This window comes from Globicephala melas, chromosome 4, assembly GCF_963455315.2.
Source record: "Globicephala melas chromosome 4, mGloMel1.2, whole genome shotgun sequence".
NCBI classification, from domain to species: domain Eukaryota; kingdom Metazoa; phylum Chordata; class Mammalia; order Artiodactyla; family Delphinidae; genus Globicephala; species Globicephala melas.
In genome coordinates, this window is record NC_083317.1 from 42,655,759 (window position 1) to 42,674,646 (window position 18,888).

Sequence of the window (18,888 nt, forward strand, 5' to 3'; positions counted from 1 at the left end):
TCTAGCTGACTTACTGGCTTTGGGAACATTAAAAAAAAAAAAAAAAAAAAAAAAAAAAACTTTGAGGAGGAAGCTGAGGATCTGTTGCTATCACATGGAAGGCTATTGAAACAATTGACATTTGAGCTGTATTTTCTGCCTTGGTCAAAAGCATCATTGTCTACGTTGTCCTTCAAGCAGAGAAATCTTAATGTCCTACTTGTCTCTTCTCTCTCCCTGACACTCTATATCTAATCTGTCCACCCAGGATCTCCACCTCCTCACTTTCTCTTCAATCAATTTTTTTCTCTCTATACTTCCAATACAAATTAGATTATTATGGTCTCTTGAATGACTCCTCAGTATTTATTCAGTAGTTTCATTGGTTATCCAAAATCTCACCATCATGATTTATATTGTTTTCCAACTTACCTTTTAAAATAAAAATTTCAACATGTCACACTTCTGCTTAACATTAGTTCCAAGTCCAAACTCTATAGATTGGCTTACAAAATACTTCAGTATTTAACCCTATCATACATTTCAAAACTGTATCCTAAGCTGTCCCCATAATACACCCTGTCCTACTCATTGCTGACTTCCTTATCATTCCTAAATACCCTGCTTGTCTTTGCATATGCTTTTTTCACCATCTGAAGTTTCTACCCTGTCATTCTGCCCAAACTTCAACTGATGATTTATCATCTACTCTAACATAATCTCTTTTCTGGAACCTTCACTAAAATCCTCTCTTCTCAAAGAAGGGATTCTCTCTTTTACCACCGTAACAGTTTTCTATACACCTGCAGTACAGCATTTGCCTCATTGACTTGCAGTCATTTCTTGCTAAGTACCTCTCTACTACTAGTCCTGCTCCTAGGTAATATAGGAAGAACTGGGAAATTTTCAGCAGATAGATCCCTTCCTGTAATTATCTTGGGAAGGAATTTTTGTCCTTGTGCATTTCTCCTTTTCTGCTTATGTATTCCCAATCCTTAGATGTTTGATGGTCCAGTTTCTCTTGGAAGTGTAGAGGAGGAATAATTTCCCCCTACCCTTCTAGTTTCTTTGGCTGTTCTATTTTCTTTATCTTTTTTTTTTTTTTGGCTGTGTTGGGTCTTAGTTGTGGCATGTGGGATCTCTTGTTGTGGCATGGGCTCTTTGCTGCGGTGCACGAGTTTCTCTCTAGTTGTGGAGTGTAGGTTTTCTCTCTCTAGTTGTGGCACGTGGGCTCCAGGGGCGCGAGCTCAGTAGTTGTGCTGCGTGGGCTTAGTTGCCACGCGGCATGTGGGATCTTAGTTCCCTGACCAGGGATCAAACCAATATCCCCTGCATTGAAAGGAGGATTCTTTATCCCTGGACACCAGGGAAGTCCCCTCTTTGGCTGTTCTAATAATCAAATTAACATAAGACAGATTAACAGGAGAAAAGTTTATTACATACATTCGTGGCCCCCATAAGAATGTGAGACCCAAAACCAGTCAAGCAATTGACGCCTCTATGCTATTCTGAGCTAAGGAGAAGGACATGGGGAGCTGGGACTTCAAATGAGAGGAAGACACTTCACTCAAGGGGAGATGGGAAGAGCAAAGGTTTGCTAAACAAATGTTTGCCATACCATGTAGAGAAGTCTTTCTGATGTAAAAAGAAGTTAATTTTGGTAATAGCTCTCTTCCTGGTACAGCCTCCCTATATAAATTCTTTTAGGCAGTTAAAGGGGAGGTAAAAAGAACAACTTTCTGGATCTTCCGTTTCTCAGAAATACCTAGTCCCAAATGATCCTCATACCACATATACACATTTTGAGGTGGCAAATTTTGCTCCCTACAGAAGCAAAACAAGATCAAACCCAGCAGCACCCACCTTCCCGCAGCACCCACCTTCCCCCAGCTCCCTAACTCCTTGGTGACTGGGCCCTTCTTTAGCACCCAAGAATGTGCCTTTGTGTCACCCAGATCCATACTGATCTGCTTGAAAAAATCATCACTGTCTTATTTGCCTCATTTGTTACTTCTATTGACCTTGTGCTAAGGTCAACAACAGTTATCGCAAGCATGTCCATACTTGAACCTTTGATTCAGGGAGATTTGTGTTAATCCAGGTATCACTGTGCTATGAATACTGTCTCAGAGATCACCAGTTTTTAAAAACTACTTGTACAAATGACACTACTTAGCTTGAGATCTCTGTCTATAAATTTGGTTGTCATCTATACCGTGCTTTGAGTTTCTTTAACATGGGAAAATGTATAATGCTCTTATTTATCTACATCCTTTCTACATCTACCAAGTAGATGCTACGTTGCCATGCTGATATATTCAAAGCATTCAGAGCCATACAGACATTTACATTACTCTGCAAAATAATTATCAGAGCTTCTTACATTTGCCAGTGCTTTTGTGGTGATACATAGATAGCAGTGGATATCAAGGTCCAAAGAAGGACAGTTAGAGTGCCCTGAGAAATACTTTATGTTTTTATTAACACCTTAACTCACCCATCCCACATTTATTTCAGGCCTTCTACTAAATTATTGTGAATATTATTATTTTGGGTCATACACCATAGTCACACGCATGCACACACACACACACACACATGCACAAAGTGATGGTATATATATTTCTATTGTTCTCCTGAAGAGCCCCAGTATTATGCATATTATTTCACACTTAAAACACTTAACATCACTAAATTGAAAACAGAAGAAGCAGGGGAGGGAACAGAAGGTGATAAATGAAGAGGAGGAGGGAGAGTGGGAAGGCAGTGTGCAGCAGGAAGAGGCAAGGCATATGGGGAAACAGGGATATGTCAAGTTCATAGAAAATAGCAAGCCAATCCCTGATTGATGACATGCATTTGCTGAGTCTCTCATGGTGCTTCAATTTAAGGGGTGCTGTTACTGAGCAAGGGGACTGTCTCACAGTGGCAGAGACCTCTGTGTCTATAGCAGCCATTGATATAAAATTACAGACCTAGAAGTGTTCTTTAAAGACTGGAGCACAGTATATGGCTTCCTTAATTCTTTCTATTCATATTTGGGAGGAAATTCCATCCTTTTTGTCCCAGGTTCCCTGAAGGGCAGATTCATACACCTGCCGTTTCTAAAAGGTGTCTGATTATAATCACCATATAAATCCCAAATCCCTACACTCAACCAACAGAAAAAAACAGTTCAGAGAGCAAATATTCAGAGCCTACCCAACTGCACACTCAGTGGACTTTGTGACTCTTGGACGGCAGACCATGCAGATGTGCTCAGTGCAAAGAGGGGCTTTGCAGTGACACAGACCTGATTGCAATTCTGGCTCTGAAATAATGTGATCTTTGTAAAATTACTTAACTTTTCCAAGTCTCTATGTCTTCAACAAGATAACTGTGAGGACTAATTGAAAAAGGGATGTGTCAGCATTAATACCTGGCATAGCAAGTCCTGTAAATGTAAGTTTCTTTTTTCTTTATATCCATCTTAGCTGACCACCATTTGAGAAGCTCAATTTGGACAGAAATCTACTCCCTAAGATTCTGACTTGTCTAAACACCTCTGTAGACAGGGCAGCCTCTGCCAGCCATCATAGTCAGCAGCAGGAGGCATCTTGGGCAGGAAGCTGTCTTAGTGGAGGAGGTGGCTTCGTTGATATGGTATCTTCAGGAGTAGCTATCACAAGGAGCTATAGCAGGGAAGGGAGAAAACCAAAGGGTTATTGTAGAAAGAACTGTGTTGATATCCTAATATGCAGGCATTACATGTAGGCTGACAGAGTAGCTGGAGACAGTTCTAAAGCCAGCCTGGAGGTGTAGTGTCACGGCAGAAGAAATATTATTTTGTACTGCTTATTAGGGTCCTGAATTTACCTAAGGCTAAAACAAACCAGAAGACTTCTCCTGCATAACAGGTTACTGGCACTGGTCAATTTTGCCCCACATAATGCCTTACTCCAGTGTGATTTCATGTGGATTGCTAAAGACTTAACATCTTTTTTTTTTAACATCTTTCTTGGAGTATAATTGCTTTACAATGGTGTGTTAGTTTCTGCTTTATAACACAGTGAATCAGTTATACATATACATATGTTCCCATATCTCTTCCTTCTTGCGTCTCCCTCCCTCCCACCCTCCCTATCCCACCCCTCTAGGTGGTCACAAAGCACCGATCTGATCTCCCTGTGCTATGCAGCTGCTTCCCACTAGCTATCTATTTTACGTTTGGTAGTGTATATATGTCTATGCCACTCTCTCACTTTGTCACAGCTTACCCTTCCGCCTCTCCAAGACTTAACATCTTAACAGTATGAAAGAATCCCAAAAGGTTTTCAAGCCTCCTTTTGGAAGTATGCCATAACCTTGGTCAGAAAATATTTCCTAAATATCTGTACTGTTTGCTATTGTGTGGCTGGTGTCCTTAGGAATCACTAAGGTTTTGGAGCAAGAAATTCTAAATATGATCCTAAGAAGACATATCTGAACTCTGTCTGATAATGAAATGAAATCATGGGAAAGTAAGCCTTGAAGGATGGGCAAATTTGAGTAGAGAAAAATGGGCAGGCCAATCTTAGTTGAAAAATGAACAAACTCATGACAATGGGGATGATCTTGGCTTATTCAAAGTTTAAAGACCAGGTAGTGAGGCTTCAGCTGCAAGTGAAGAGGCAGGAGAAATCTCTGTGAGAAGACCTCAGTGCCCACAAACTTTTCAGCCCCTTAAAAATATGTGTTTTCAAGCACTAAACAACTTATACCTGCATCCCAAGAAATCAGAAAACAGTTAAGTGTTCAGACTATTTCCAGTCAATGCTTTAGTGGTCACTCCTCATGGGAGAAGCACAAAGACCTTAGAGGACATTCGACTTGAAGCTTCTTACTGGTTTTTTGTTAACAACAGCGTTTGTGAGTTACTGGGAACCCCTCTGAGGTTGGTGATACTGTGTCTCAGAATGTCCTGGTTGGAAAAAGGGGACTTGACAGATTTCTCCTTTCATGTAAGAATTATTTATTTGTTTTTTGTACTTGACACTACTTTGAAGGTATTGAGGAACAGCAAAAACAGCACCTTGCAAGGACAGTGAGATATCAATTACTTTTAATTACTCCCCAGCTCTCTCCCTTAATTACCTACTATGTTAGCTGGGATTTATTGCAGAATAATAATAGTGATGCGTTGCATTTACACAGTTCCGTTCTGCAAGGAGTACAAAGCACTTTATAGATATGACTTCACTATTAATGTAAAGAATAAAAATGTTGAAAAATACTTCTATGAATAAGGAAACGGTAAAGTAGCTGTATTCCCATTTTTCAGGTAGCACATAGTCTAGTTTACAGTAACAGCCAAATTTGAGGGATCCTGATAATAAACCTGCCCCTCTATATTTTACATGTTTATTTATCTTACATGGCTCTCATGTTTGCTGATTAAAAACTACTTTCCATAATATATAAAATAAGAATATCAAAAGATATTAAATAATAACAATCCTACCAGAAGTACAATACTCTGCTCACTCTAAGATTTAAGAAATGGATATTGACTTTTTTTTAGTCTAAAAAAATCTTTGTATAGTAGTAAAATATTTTGAAGATGCCAAAAAGATAAATCTTGCAATTTTTAGGCCTGTTGATTGTAAAATACATAATTAGAAATTTACTATTAATTTTGTTGGGATATTTATTATTTTGTCCATTATCCTAAAAACTATATAAGTGAGGGTAGCTCTAATTAATCTCATTCTGTAAATGCAGAATATTATTCACTCAGTCTGCATTTAATGTACTTATATCCCTCTTGCTTCATACCTTGTAACCCTGTTGCTTCTCAAAGGTTTGCCTCCCAATGTTGAGAACAAGTGGCCTAAGTTTTAAAACCAGTGTTTTCAGGAACAGTTGCTCATACACAGAATAATTATGTTGGACTTAAAATGAAGAGCTGAAGAACATCACTCAGCATTCAAGAGCTCCTCCATGCTTGGTGGGCTACCCTTCAGGGTTAAAACTACTTATACATTAAAACAATGGCATTTACATGCTTCAGAGGTTTTCTTTCCCCTTATCTTGTCTGTTAGAATTAATAAGTTAGAAGCATACAGCTCAGAATGGAGGCTTGATTGCATGCCTTTTGCTAAGGATCTGAGACGTGAGGAGACTGCACTTTGAGATACAGAGTAAGCACCTTTTGGACCTGAAACTGCCTTGCATAGTTTCCATCTTTATATCCTATTATTTGTATTTAAATACATTCTATTGCTTATAGAGATATACTAAAAATTGTAAGGTCTTTACATCTAGGCTAGAGATGGTAATGAAAACTAAGTGTTTTGTTTTTAATTTGTCTTCTTTGAATAGTAAATTATGCCACAAAAGATCAAAAAGCATTAGTATTATCTTCTTTTAGAATTTTGTTTAGTAGTCTTCATCTCTGGTTGTTGTAGATACTCCTAGAAAACAAGTTAATGGAAAAAGGCAATGGAATTTTGATTAGGAGGCATTTATTCTTAATTCTAGTTTAGGTTTTACCTTATATTGTTTTGAGATAGAATTACTATACATAGCAAAAAAAAATTTGTTTAGCATCTTTCTTTTCAGGAAATTGAAAGGTTAGAAGCAACATTTTATTTATCAGGTAGGATATTGAGAAGGAAATTCTAAATCAGTGATTGCCTCTGAATCAGTTACTTGATTATATTAATTATCTCTTATGCCTTGGTTCTCTATTTACAGAACGAGGTTAATTATAGCTACCCTCACTTATCCCATAGGATTTTTTAGGAGAATGGATGGAATAATAAATATACCAGTATATATAAAGTGAGATATTCAAAATACAAAGTATAACACTTTTTTAGTACAGGAATGTATTACAAAAATAAGAATTTTTATTTAAAATGAGAATATTTGCTATAAAAGAAAGATCCTCAGAATTGAATGGAAAGAGAGTAAGTGGATGGAGAGGGCGGAGATGAAAAAGGATAACAGGGAAGGAAGGGAATTAGATGATTCCAACAAGAAAAAGAATTTAAGGTCTCTGATGTGTCATTTAATTGGAGAGAATTCCAGTGTTGGGTTTGGGCTTTGAGAATGACAGGGCAAGTAAGTGGGGTGGGGGCCCTCGATCTCTGTGTCCCATGGAATTCTGAAGGGCGGGGATAGGGTAAACATTACTGGGATCTAAAGTGGGTATGTCTAAATCTGAAGTTATTGGCTGCCCCCATACACTAGCTTCTGCTCCATTGTTCTCTAAGTTGTTCAACAAGATGATAATTCCACTCTAAACCCAGAAGTGAAAGCTTTAGTCATTGCTCCCTTTTCACTCTTCTTTATCCTCCATATCAAAGGAGTCTTCAGATGCCATCAGATTTCCCCCTACAATGTTGCTTCCAATTCTCTCTGCCTCTTGACTCTCAGTGCTGCACTGTAGTCCTGCTGCTCTCGTCTTATACCTGGTCTCCAAGTCTCCAGTCATTCCCTTTTCTGATAGAGAATACAACAGACCAATCACTCCTCTTACAGAATTACTATCATGAGGTCAGCTGTCTCTTCATGAATCTTTGGTGAATCCTCACTTGCTACTGAATGAAGTTTAGACCCTTTAGTCTACTCTACTTGAAATTGCCACACGTCCAAATCCACTTTTCCAAACTCACTATTTATACTCTAATCACGCTGACCTCACACCATCTCCCTTAATACTTCAGAGGCTTTATTCCAGCTATACCTCTGCCCTTGGAACTTCTACTCTCTAACATTTTTTTCATTTCAGTCAGTCTTTCAAAGTTCCTTTCAAATTCCGACATTGGTGTGCTGGAGCCTGAATCAAGTGTTCTCATTTCTTCTCAACTCTGTGTTCAGTGACATCTCATTAGTGGTCTGAAATCAGCCATGGTGGGAATATTTACACAATAATGATTGGCAAATAGTACCCCTCCCCAATCAGAACCAGTTTTAAACCAGCACATCACTGCTACTACCTCTAAATCTTTGATTGTTCCCACTGACTTTTTGTATCACTCATTTGAACCCTTCTTTATGTACTGAAATAAATACTTTTAAAAATTGTTTAATTTATGGCTTGACTTTCCCACCTGATTGTCTTCCGAAGTTCATTGGGCAAGTCCCATGTTTTCCTTTATATCTTTGTCATCTGAAGAAAGATACTAAGTGAAAACAGAAACATTAGTATACAACTCTTCTTGGCGTCTCTGTCTCTGAAGATTATTGCCTTTTATAAATTCAGAAATTATATCTTATTAATTTTTTTCTTTCTATCCATACAGTGCCTAGTGTGATGTCTCACTTACCATATGTATCCAAAACTTTGTTTGAATCACCTCTGTATGCTCACGGTGAATGCTAAATAAATACTGACTTTTACCTGACAATGAAGAGCCATATTAAATGGTTTTTTTTTTTACATTTTATTCCAAACATAAACCAAACTGAAGGTGTAATTTTATCTAATAATCTTATAATTTTAATACTGACCCAGTGTCTCTGATGTTGATTAGAATTTGTAAATATCCCACAGATATAATTGGGATGTTTGGTAGGTGAATAAAGGTACCAACTAGCTAACAAGTATTGAGCATTTACTATGTGCCAAACACTATGCTAAGATTTTTTACATATATTTTCTCATTTAGCCCCGACATCATATTTCAAGGTGAGTACCATTACTACGCTCATTTTACAAATGAGGAACCTGGCTCCGGTATAGTTATGTGACTATACCAAATAGCACCAGCTTATTAAATGATGGGGTGGCTCCAAGTTATTCTGACTCCAGAATTCTCATCTTAACCACTATATACTTTAATTCCACATAAGAACAGCTCTTTAATGGTGGAATTGTATTATATTTTCAATGTTTGCCCATACCAAATCAGGAAAATTCTGAATATTGAACTGAATTTTTTGAACTAGTCTCTTAATAATACTTCTTTTGATTAGTGAAGCTTTATTTTCATCCTACTCTACTATCCCATTTTAAGGTTAAAAAAATATTGTTGGTTAAGGCATCATTTAGGAGCCTCTAAAAACAATTTTTTAATGGAGAGCTTATTACTTTGTGCCTTAGTGCTATTCCAGGTGGTCTGGGAATTAAAAGGGGGTAGGGGAAGATATGATACCTTTCCTCAAAGACTTGATAAGCTACTTGAGAAATTGCAGTTAGCACACATGGAACAATTAGAAGACAGGTGGTAATCTCTATGGTACTAACTGATAGAATTTAAAAATTAGGAGGTATCAATAAAGGCAAAAAATACAACAGCTTCAAAGAGAAAGTGGAAGTGGAAGCTTGAAGGTTGATTTTGGAGAGGGGCAGATGAGAGGATATAGTAAAGAGAGGAAAACAAGTGAATGTGCTGAGGCAGAAAATGAACATGATATATTTGGAGACTTATTGCTGAGGCTCTGAAATCTCTGAATACTACTGAGTTTTAATGCCATCAACTCTCAATATCATTTGTACAAATCATAGAACCTCAAGGTCATGACGTATTTTATCCAGAAGAAACAATTGCCTCACTGACAAGGAAAGTCAAATTAAATGCAGTGTTTACATTTTTATTTTGTTATGCATGTAGGCTCCCAGTTACTCATAGCATTCATTTTCCTCTCCTTGCTCCTTGATCTTTTGATGGTGTCTGGCAACTGAAAGCATTGGGGCCTTTGACAGAAAGCACTGAAGCCTTTGACTGGGAGCCTGTCCTGCAGGCTTGAGACTGTTGTTTTTGAACCAGTTATTGTCCTTTTTTTTTTTCCAAACTCAGTTTATTACCTTTGAGTCTGTGATCTCACACTAGAAAGACAGTCATGGTCTCCACAATGTTTTAAAGTCATTTTACCTTGTGATTCAGCAAGTGCCTGACCGCCCTTCTGCTCTTCTCCTGTTTGTCTTGTTTTGCTCCTAGACCAGATTCCCAGTTCACCCTCAGATTTGGTTAAAGGTAATAAGTGCTTCTCTATCTATCCTGTGTAGTCCTTTCTCTGCCTTACCCTTGTTGGGTAAACGAATGTCCTGGTTTCATTTACAGTAACAGACTTTTGTAAAAGTGTTCTTCTGTGGAGCCAACGTAGGAGCACATTCACTGATCTGGAAGGGGTTGCTTTTCAGATCAGTGGGTTGCGTTTCTTACTAACACTCTGAGAGGTTGGGAGGAGAGTACAGTGAAAATCTTCTGTCCTCCTTCTCCTCATTCTGGAGCATTTCCCCTTTTTTTTCTGGTGCATTTTACTTCATATGGTAACCCAACCATAGCTATGGCCAGCACTCTTTCTTAGGTCTCAGATTTCTTCTTGTTCATTTTTAATTTGGGAGATAACTGTTTATCAGCCTCTGGTTGGATTTCCTCCCAAGTTCTCAGTACTGAATCTGGCTCTATAATAAATCTGAGTCAGTATCTCCTTAAAGAAATTTTATAATAGGAGATAAGCCCATTCAAGTTGTAACACTCTCTTAAGATTCTTCACAACAGGGGTTTCACCTACATGCTAGATGTAGCAGGTTCTTTTTGTTCCAAGTGGGGCTCTCCAGTTTTAGCTCAAAATGCATGTTGGGATGCATTTTCTTAGGTGTTGATGCCAAAAACTGGCCTCTGTGCACTGGTGCTGAATTGAATCTCAGAGACAGAGTTTTGGGTGAAGTAGAAAAGAATAGCTTTATTGCTTTGACATGGAAAGGGAGACACAGCAGGCTCCTGCCCTGAAAACTGTGTGTCCCAAACCAGGAGGATTTGGTGAGGAATTTTATAGCAGTAGTTCAAGGGTGGGGGTGTTGATAAGATTAGGGTGTGAGCAGGGCCTGTACTTCTTTAATCTGGCTGCAGGTAACCTCTTGATGAGCTTCTCTGGCTCCTCTTAATCTGGCCTTCTCTGGAATGAAGAATGCTGATATCTTCCATTTATTGGGGGGGTTTAGTTCTATAAAGAGCTCAAAAAATATTGATATGTGTATCCCTTGAGGTGGAACCAGGACCCTGCCCCAAGGCTGCGCTGTTGTTTCTTGGCTTCTCCTCCCTTGTCTCTGCATCCCCTCTCTTCCCTGATTAGCAGCTGTTTGAATCTGCCCTTTGGAACTCAGGAAATGTCATGGAGGCTGGAGTCTGTTCCGTACAAGCAAGGAATGGGGAACACAGAAAGGCTTCCGTGCCCAAGAGATCCACAGGGTCCTGCTCGATTTGGTATGAAACCTGAATCACCCTTACCGGGCTCACGGCAAAAAAGACATGCTGTTGCTGGCTTACTCATATCTCAAGAACTCTTCCCTAGACAACATCTTCAAAATCCCTGAGAAATTAATTATAGGAGAGTTTCAGCTTTGGAAAGAGCCATGCTCTCCATTTTCCTTCATTATTTCTAAACCAACATGAGAATATAAGTAGAAACAGTGGGACCTCTTGATGACTATAAAAATATGATAGTGTGGGTGGAGTGCAGTTAGAGTTGATGAGCATAAGAAGTGTGCTGGTGTTTTAAAATGTACCTGAGACTTGTTTTAATCAGACATAGTAAGATACACAGACACAGAAATGACTGTCATGAAGGAAGAAGTTTTTATACTCACAGACCCCTAGAAATATGAAGCATGGTGCTCTATGTAGGGCCACTTGGCAAAATAATAGAGCTGGTCAGGAGGCAAAGGGAAAGGAAGGCAATGTGGGTAAAAGCCTTTATTGTAGTTTCTGAGGGAGGGAAATGGTGAGGCAGGGTAAGCAGGTTTAGGATTGGCTAGTTTGAGTAATTTGGGTGTGCTCTGGGACAAAGAGGTTATCCCAGCCCTGGAGTAGATGGATAGTGGCCCTGAGTATAAGAGCTAGAGAGAGGAGGTAGTTGTGGGATATGGATTGGTTTGGATTGGTTTGGATTGCTTGGTTTGCATTTGAAAGGCACACTCCCCAGTAAATTGTCTGCTATCTCTAGGAATTAGCTAACCCTGGGAGGGGCAGTCTCTACGAGGGTCAAGATGTTAAAGCATAAGAATAAAAAGACATGCTTAATACAGCTGGTAAATGTTAAAAAAAAAATGGCTCTTGGAAAAACAACAAAACACAACCTGATTTGTAGCACTTGCTGAATTCCATAGGAGCTTGAGCAAGGCTATGACTTAATAAAATCCATTTTAAGGACAACTTCTCTGACATGGCTATGCCGCGGGGCTGAGATAAGGGAGAAATTAGAGTTAAGGTGATATGCAGGGGGTCATGATGGCATCCCACTGTAATCAGCAGAGGCTCACCTTGGTGTTGGGGATGGATTTCAGTAATGATCAAAATTTAGTATTTCCTCCCTATGTGTGATGACTCATGTTTATCCCCTGTGCAAACCACTAATGTATTTACAGTTGCATGTATAGTGATTAAATATTACGTAAAATAGATTAGAGAATGAAAGAATGGAGTTAAAATTTTCCTTAAGAATTTTAGGAAATAAAGAATGGTTTGTGGAGAATTTTACTTTTCCCAGCTATAAAGTAAGAAAACAAACCAAACATTTCACTCTGAAGTATCTTTAAGCCATGCCGTTTAGACCTTTTAAAATAAAATTTAAAATAATTTCACCTCTAATAATTCATTTCACAGTTTTAAGTATGCTTGTAAATGGAAATCTCAATATCTTCACAAACTCTTTAAGTACCTCAATAGGAATTTTTTTTAATTAAAGAAGAAGAAAAATCGATAAGAAGGTTAATTTTCTGATAAAAATGTTATTTAACTAATGTTTAGAGACAATTTTCCATGGGTTTCTTACATTTCTGTACATCTTTTAGACAAAGGCCCTAACTGCCTTTTTTTCTATGATTTCCAGAATATTTGTGCAGAACATAGACTTGGAAGATAGATATAGTGTTGCTACTGGAGCAAAGGTTGGTCAGGCTTATTGTCCATTATAAAAAAATTGGGTCCCTGAGCTTTTGCAACACAGCACACTGTATTTATAAGCATCCATCTGGCCCTCTTTGTGTCACTTTGTGGGAATTGATGTTCAGGGAACCAGTACAAATACTGACTCTCTGGCTACTACAGTTGCTGTGAGTGGTACATTGCCCTTTGCTTCTGACCCAGGAATCTCATGTCTTCTACCAACATTCATGAAATTTTGGTAGGTTGACTTGTTAGCTTGCAGACGGGGTATAATCTCAGACCCTCCACAGTTCTTAATACCTAGAGAAACTTGTACACATTTGTACCAGGGTACATTATAAGAATATTCAGAGCAGAATTGCTTGTGATATCCCCAAACTGGAAACAAACCAAATATCACAAAATAATACATCCTAATCAAAACAGACACAAGTAAACTATATTTTTAGAGATAAATACATTGGCAATAGTAGTATAAAGAAAAAGAAAAAAATGTATAATAAAAGTCATGGTAGTGGTTATCAACAATGGATAAAGAGAGGTAATTTCAAGAAAAAACTCACAGGGGACATCTACAAGGCCATCAGCACCCCATATCTTGACCTAGGTGGTAGATACATGGGTGTTTGCTTTGTATTTATTCACCGTACTGTGTATTTGTGCTTAGTGTACTTTTTGTGAGAATGGTATTTCACAATAAGAATGGTTAAAAATTACTTTAGAAAGAATTCCTTAATCTATTATTCTTTGTATGAGATAACCCAACATAACTGCTCACTGTGAAAAATATAAAAGAAAAAAGGGAATTTTATATTAAAGATTAACTAAACCTTTACAGTCATTAACCGCCAAGTTTTTAATGCTTTGTTGAATAAGATTCCTTGAAATGCTACTCTTATAAATTTGCCAGACTATTAAGATGGAAATCAGAGTTTGTTTTGAGAATGATTTTTATGTGTTTTCTATAGTGTTTCACTTTTGAGAGTATGTACTGTGAATGTATACATAAGGAATACATCCCTTATGTACAGCGTAATTGCCTGTTTAAGGAAAAAATGGCCTATTAACAAAGTAGGTATTTGGAATTATTGATGCTGTCTCTGTGTTATGCTTTTGAAAGAATACAGAATATATGGCCATTTGATAAAATGCATGTAGTGGTTAAGAAAAATTTTGTTTTTCAACTCCCTTATGTTCATTCCTATGTATGAAATATTAATATTTCTTTGATCTGCCAATGTATGCATCTCTAATATATCCCCTTTGCTGGTCGCAGTATTCCTTTCTGTTTATTAAAAAAATACAGAAAATATACTCTTTTCAATCTTAAATATTTTTAAAGGAAGAGCAGTTTTCTCCAATTATTACAGAAGTAATAATTATGAGACTGATTTAGCGGTGTAGTATGTTGAATGGCTGAAACATTAGGGCTTTCTTTATGTTTTAAATAGTTTGAAATCTTTTCATCTTATACCTGCTGAAAATTATACTACAGTTTCACAGATCATTTATAGGAGGTGCTATGCTCTAGGGATGAGGAAATGAATGCCAAGCAAAAGAAGACATTAACACAAGGCTACTGCATTGAGAGTAGGATTCAAAACCAAGAAGTCAAGATTCAAACCCAAGTTCAAAGCTCTTTTCTACTAAATCACAAGTTCCCACTCCCAAACCAAAGCCATCAGTACTTCAGGAAATTCTTCTATGGCACCTGCTCCATTTTTTCCTTCCTTAGGCCCCCAATTTGTCTCCTTACACTAGTCCATTGACTTGAATTCACAGCTCTCTAATTTTAGTCTCAGTCCCTTTCTCTAGCTTGGGTGTATGAGGAGGGGAGAAGAATGAAAGATTTCTGGAGCTCTGAGGGCTGATTTTTCATTAGCATAAATATAAGCAACGAGGACAACAGAGGACTCAGCAGCAGATGGCTCATAAGATCTCCTCTTGTTCAGTATATTCAGAAATGGAATTAATTTTTAATACCGCATATTAGCAGTCATCTAATACATAGGTAATCTCCTTGCATTCCCTTCCAGGAAGCACAGATGCTGTTGATAGAATAAATGGAAGTCAGCCTGATCTAATAGAAAGTGTTTTTCCACCTTTTCCTAGGATAGGCATTTTGGTCTGAATTTTGCTGGCATGTACTTATAAGGCACTCAATAACTGTTAGCTCTATTAGGGTATGGCTGAGTGAACGGATCATGGTATAGTGGGGACAGTACTGGACTGGAAGTCAGAGAAATTGAAATCTGGTTCTTGGCTTTTTTGCTAACCAGTGGTGTGAGTATAAATAAATCACTGACTATCTTGATTTTAGTTTATTTATTTGTGTAAGCAAACAAACGAATGAATATGAGGATTTCTAAGATACTGTTAGCTAGTTCTCTGTTTCTCAGACTTTGTGAATGATGAATAATACTCATTATTTTCAACTATTCAAAGTAAAAAGATAATAACTATGTTTTATTTATTTATTTATTTTATTATTTTTTTTGCGATACGCGGGCCTCTCACTGTTGTGGCCTCTCCCGTTGCGGAGCACAGGCTTCCGGGTGCGCAGGCTCAGCGGCCATGGCTCACGGGCCCAGCCGCTCCGCGACATGTGGGATCTTCCCGGACAGGGGCACAAACCTGTGTCCCCTGCATCATCAGGCGGACTCTCAACCACTGCGCCACCAGGGAAGCCCAATAACTATATTTTAATTCAATGATGTAAATAGGGTATATTCTTCACAAAGGCCAGTTACCTGATATTTTTATTGTACATAAAAATAACAGATACAATTTATAGAGCCCTTAGTATGTTTCAGATAATATATTAAGTACTTTACAAATACTACCTCATTTAATCCTTTATGAATTAGTTATATAATTTTATAGATGATGGGACTCAGGCTTTGAGAGTTTGAGTAACTTGACCAAGTTCCAGAAGCTGCTCCGGATTGGTAAGACATGACTTTGAATCATTTCTGTGTTACTCCAGAGGCTGTGCTCATAACCACTGCACCTGAATGGAACCTGATAATACAGGATTATCAAGGGGAATTACTGGCTCGAGATAGGAGGGTTTAATTTTTTTTTAATTTTAAAGTTTGTATATAATTATGTTCTTTGTGCAAAATTCAAATAACACATGGCAAGATGTGAAATTTCCTCTTTACCCGCCCTTCCACTCCTACTCTCCTTCCCAACAGCATAATTGCTGTCTATAGGCTAGTTTGGGAGGTGGTGTTAGTGACCAAAAGGAACACAAGGGACCCTTTGAAGTGATAGTTGTGTTCTAATTCTTAATCTGGTACTTGGTCACCCAGATGTGTCCATTTTTGTGAAAAAATATCAGGCTGTACATTTATGGTTTGTATACTTTGTTTATGTACATAATATTCCAATAAAAAGCTTATCAAAGAAAACACCATATTGCATAAACATGCTGTACTATTAGTTGTCCAGGGCCTCTCTTTTGGGAAACTATGGCAAAAGCTCTATAAAAATTGAATTCTCTCTTTATTTCTTAAGGATTGATGATCCTACCCTATAATTCCTAGGATCCACTTTGGTGGCCTCCTACATACTCAGCAATCTCTGTACAATGTGTTTCTCCATGTGGGGCTGCCCACATTCTCAGAAGAATACCTAACTTCAAACTGTGCTTAATTTTTAATCTTAGTTGAACTCAAATTTTAGATTTTCACAATGGATCTTGTCAGGAATAATACCTCTTCCCCATTCACCTGGTTTCCACGAGGAAGGATTTTTCTTAAAGTAGCATTATCTATCTATGTGAAACTCTGAGTGACAACTTTTGGTATATGTAGCCTAACACCTCCATTTTCATGTCTCTTAGGAGGCTGCATACTGACACAGAGCTCTTGTCCACAGTTGGCCATAGAGGTGCTCATTGTTTCTGCTCACCAACATCCAGTACTCTTCTCTGGACATATGGAAGGCTAAATTTACTGATGGGGCCATATTATCAGTTTTGGCCACTGGGTTGGGATTGACAGTCGTGTGATTCACTTTTGGAGCAGACCATGTGATTGCCAGAAGAAGAGAGACTTTCCAGAACCCTGTCTTATCTTTCTACGATAGCAACCAGCAGCATCTGAGATGGTAGTTGCTTCTTCAGTTTGGGCCCCAGAGAGAGGACCAGAACATAGAGCAGAGTCTCTTCTGACCTGTGATGGACATGTTAAATGAGCAAGAAATATGCCTTTGTGGCTTCAAGCCACTGACATTTTGGGGTCGTTTCGTGTTGCAGGATAACACAGGCTCTGCTGATCTGCAGATCAGGAGTTAAACTTAGCAGCTGAGGCTCTGCCCATGGGCATGAAGAGAATCATACAGTGCTGCCTGTATGGGTGGGTAAACCTAATTCTCAGGTTTAGGCTTCAGGAATTCATTTATTAAAAATTCAGAACTTGGGACTTCCCTGGTGGCACAGTGGTTAAGAATCCACCTGCTGGTTAAGAATCCGCCTGCCAGTGCAGGAGTCACGGGTTCGAGCCCTGGTCCAGGAAGATCCCACATGCCACGGAGCAACTAAGCCCATGCACCACAACTACTGAGGTTGTGCTCTAGAGCCTGCGTGCCACAACTACTGAAGCCTGTGCACGTGGAGTCCGTGCACCGCAACAAGAGAAGCCACCACAATGAGAAGCCTGCACACTGTGAATGGTAGCCCCAGCTCACTGCAACTAGAGAAGGTCTACGCACAGCAACGAAGACCCAACACAGCCAAAAATAAATAAATAAACAAATAATAAATAAATAAATAAATAATTCAGAACTTCATTTTAAGGCTCTATCCTTCCATACCAATGTAATATGTGTTAGAGATTTTTAAAAATGTCTCTCGGGCTCCCCTGGTGGCGCAGTGGTTGAGAGTCCGCCTGCCGATGCAGGGGACACGGGTTCGTGCCCTGGTCCAGAAAGATCCCACATGCCGCAGAGCGGCTAGGCCCATGAGCCATGGCCGCTGAGCCTGTGCATCTGGAGCCTGAGCTCCAAATTGGGAGAGGCCACAACAGTGAGAGGCCCGTGTACCGCCAAAAAAAAAAAAAAAAAAAAGTCTCTCGTTTACCTTGCTCCTTAGCCTAAATTGTTGGTTTAGAAATTGTATAGTGTAGAGGAACATTGTTTACTAGATCTCTTCCCTTCTAACTCCATCAGGTTTCTAAAGGGGGCCAGGTGACCTAGAAAGGAACTGAAGAGGTAGGTAGAGGCAAGATCATGCATGGTCCTCTGGGTAATGTTAATGATTTTGTCTTTAATCTAAATTCCATTAGGAAGTCACAAAAGGTTTCAGGCAGACATGTGACAAGATAGGATTTGCATTTTTAAAAAAGCAGTCTGATGGGTGTATAGAGAGTGCTTTAGAAGGGTATGCAAACAGACCTGGGGACACTGGTTAAGAGCATATTGCTGGAAATCCTGATAAAGCATGGTTGTTACTCAAAGGAAAAGAAATTACTGGACTTGCCATTTTTAAGGAAGAAAATTGGGTATGTCTTTAAGACAAAATGTCTTTTGGGCTAAAGAGGCCAGTGCTTTGGTGGAGAGTAAAGGATTATATGGATTTGGATTATCCATCACATATGCTCTGTGGATCCCTTCATTATTAGTCTTTTCCATTATTCCTAGGTACTTAATTTTCTTTAGCAGTTGACTAACCTTGTAAGAGTCTGTTAACTCTTAATCTTCTGCAGAGGGTAGGATGGAGATAATGGAATGAGATAGAATGAAGTAGTGAGCTACACTGGCAAGGTGGTGTGATGTGATTCCAGTATTTGATGGTATTATACATGATCAGATAATGAACTTTTCTACAGCAATGTTCAATAAGTACACAAATATATTTTAGAAATTACATCTTTTTTTTGTTATTGTTTCAATTATTAAATCTCTACTGTGTGTCAAGTCTTTTACATATGTTATCTCTAAATGTTATAGCAATCCTGAAAAGTGTCAGTTCCTATTTTACACATGAGAAAACAGGCCTAGGGAAGATAGATGAATTTCTTACAGCCAGATATTAACTATAGGACAGAATCTG

The 18,888-nt window shown here is 38.5% G+C and overlaps 1 pseudogene; it reads right to left on the reverse strand.

Annotated features, from left to right (window-relative positions):
- The window catches only part of LOC115855672 (ras-related protein Rab-28-like), a 28,504-nt pseudogene extending 20,738 nt beyond the window's left edge, over positions 1–7,766 (reverse strand).
- Between the last annotated feature and the right edge of the window lie 11,122 nt (positions 7,767–18,888).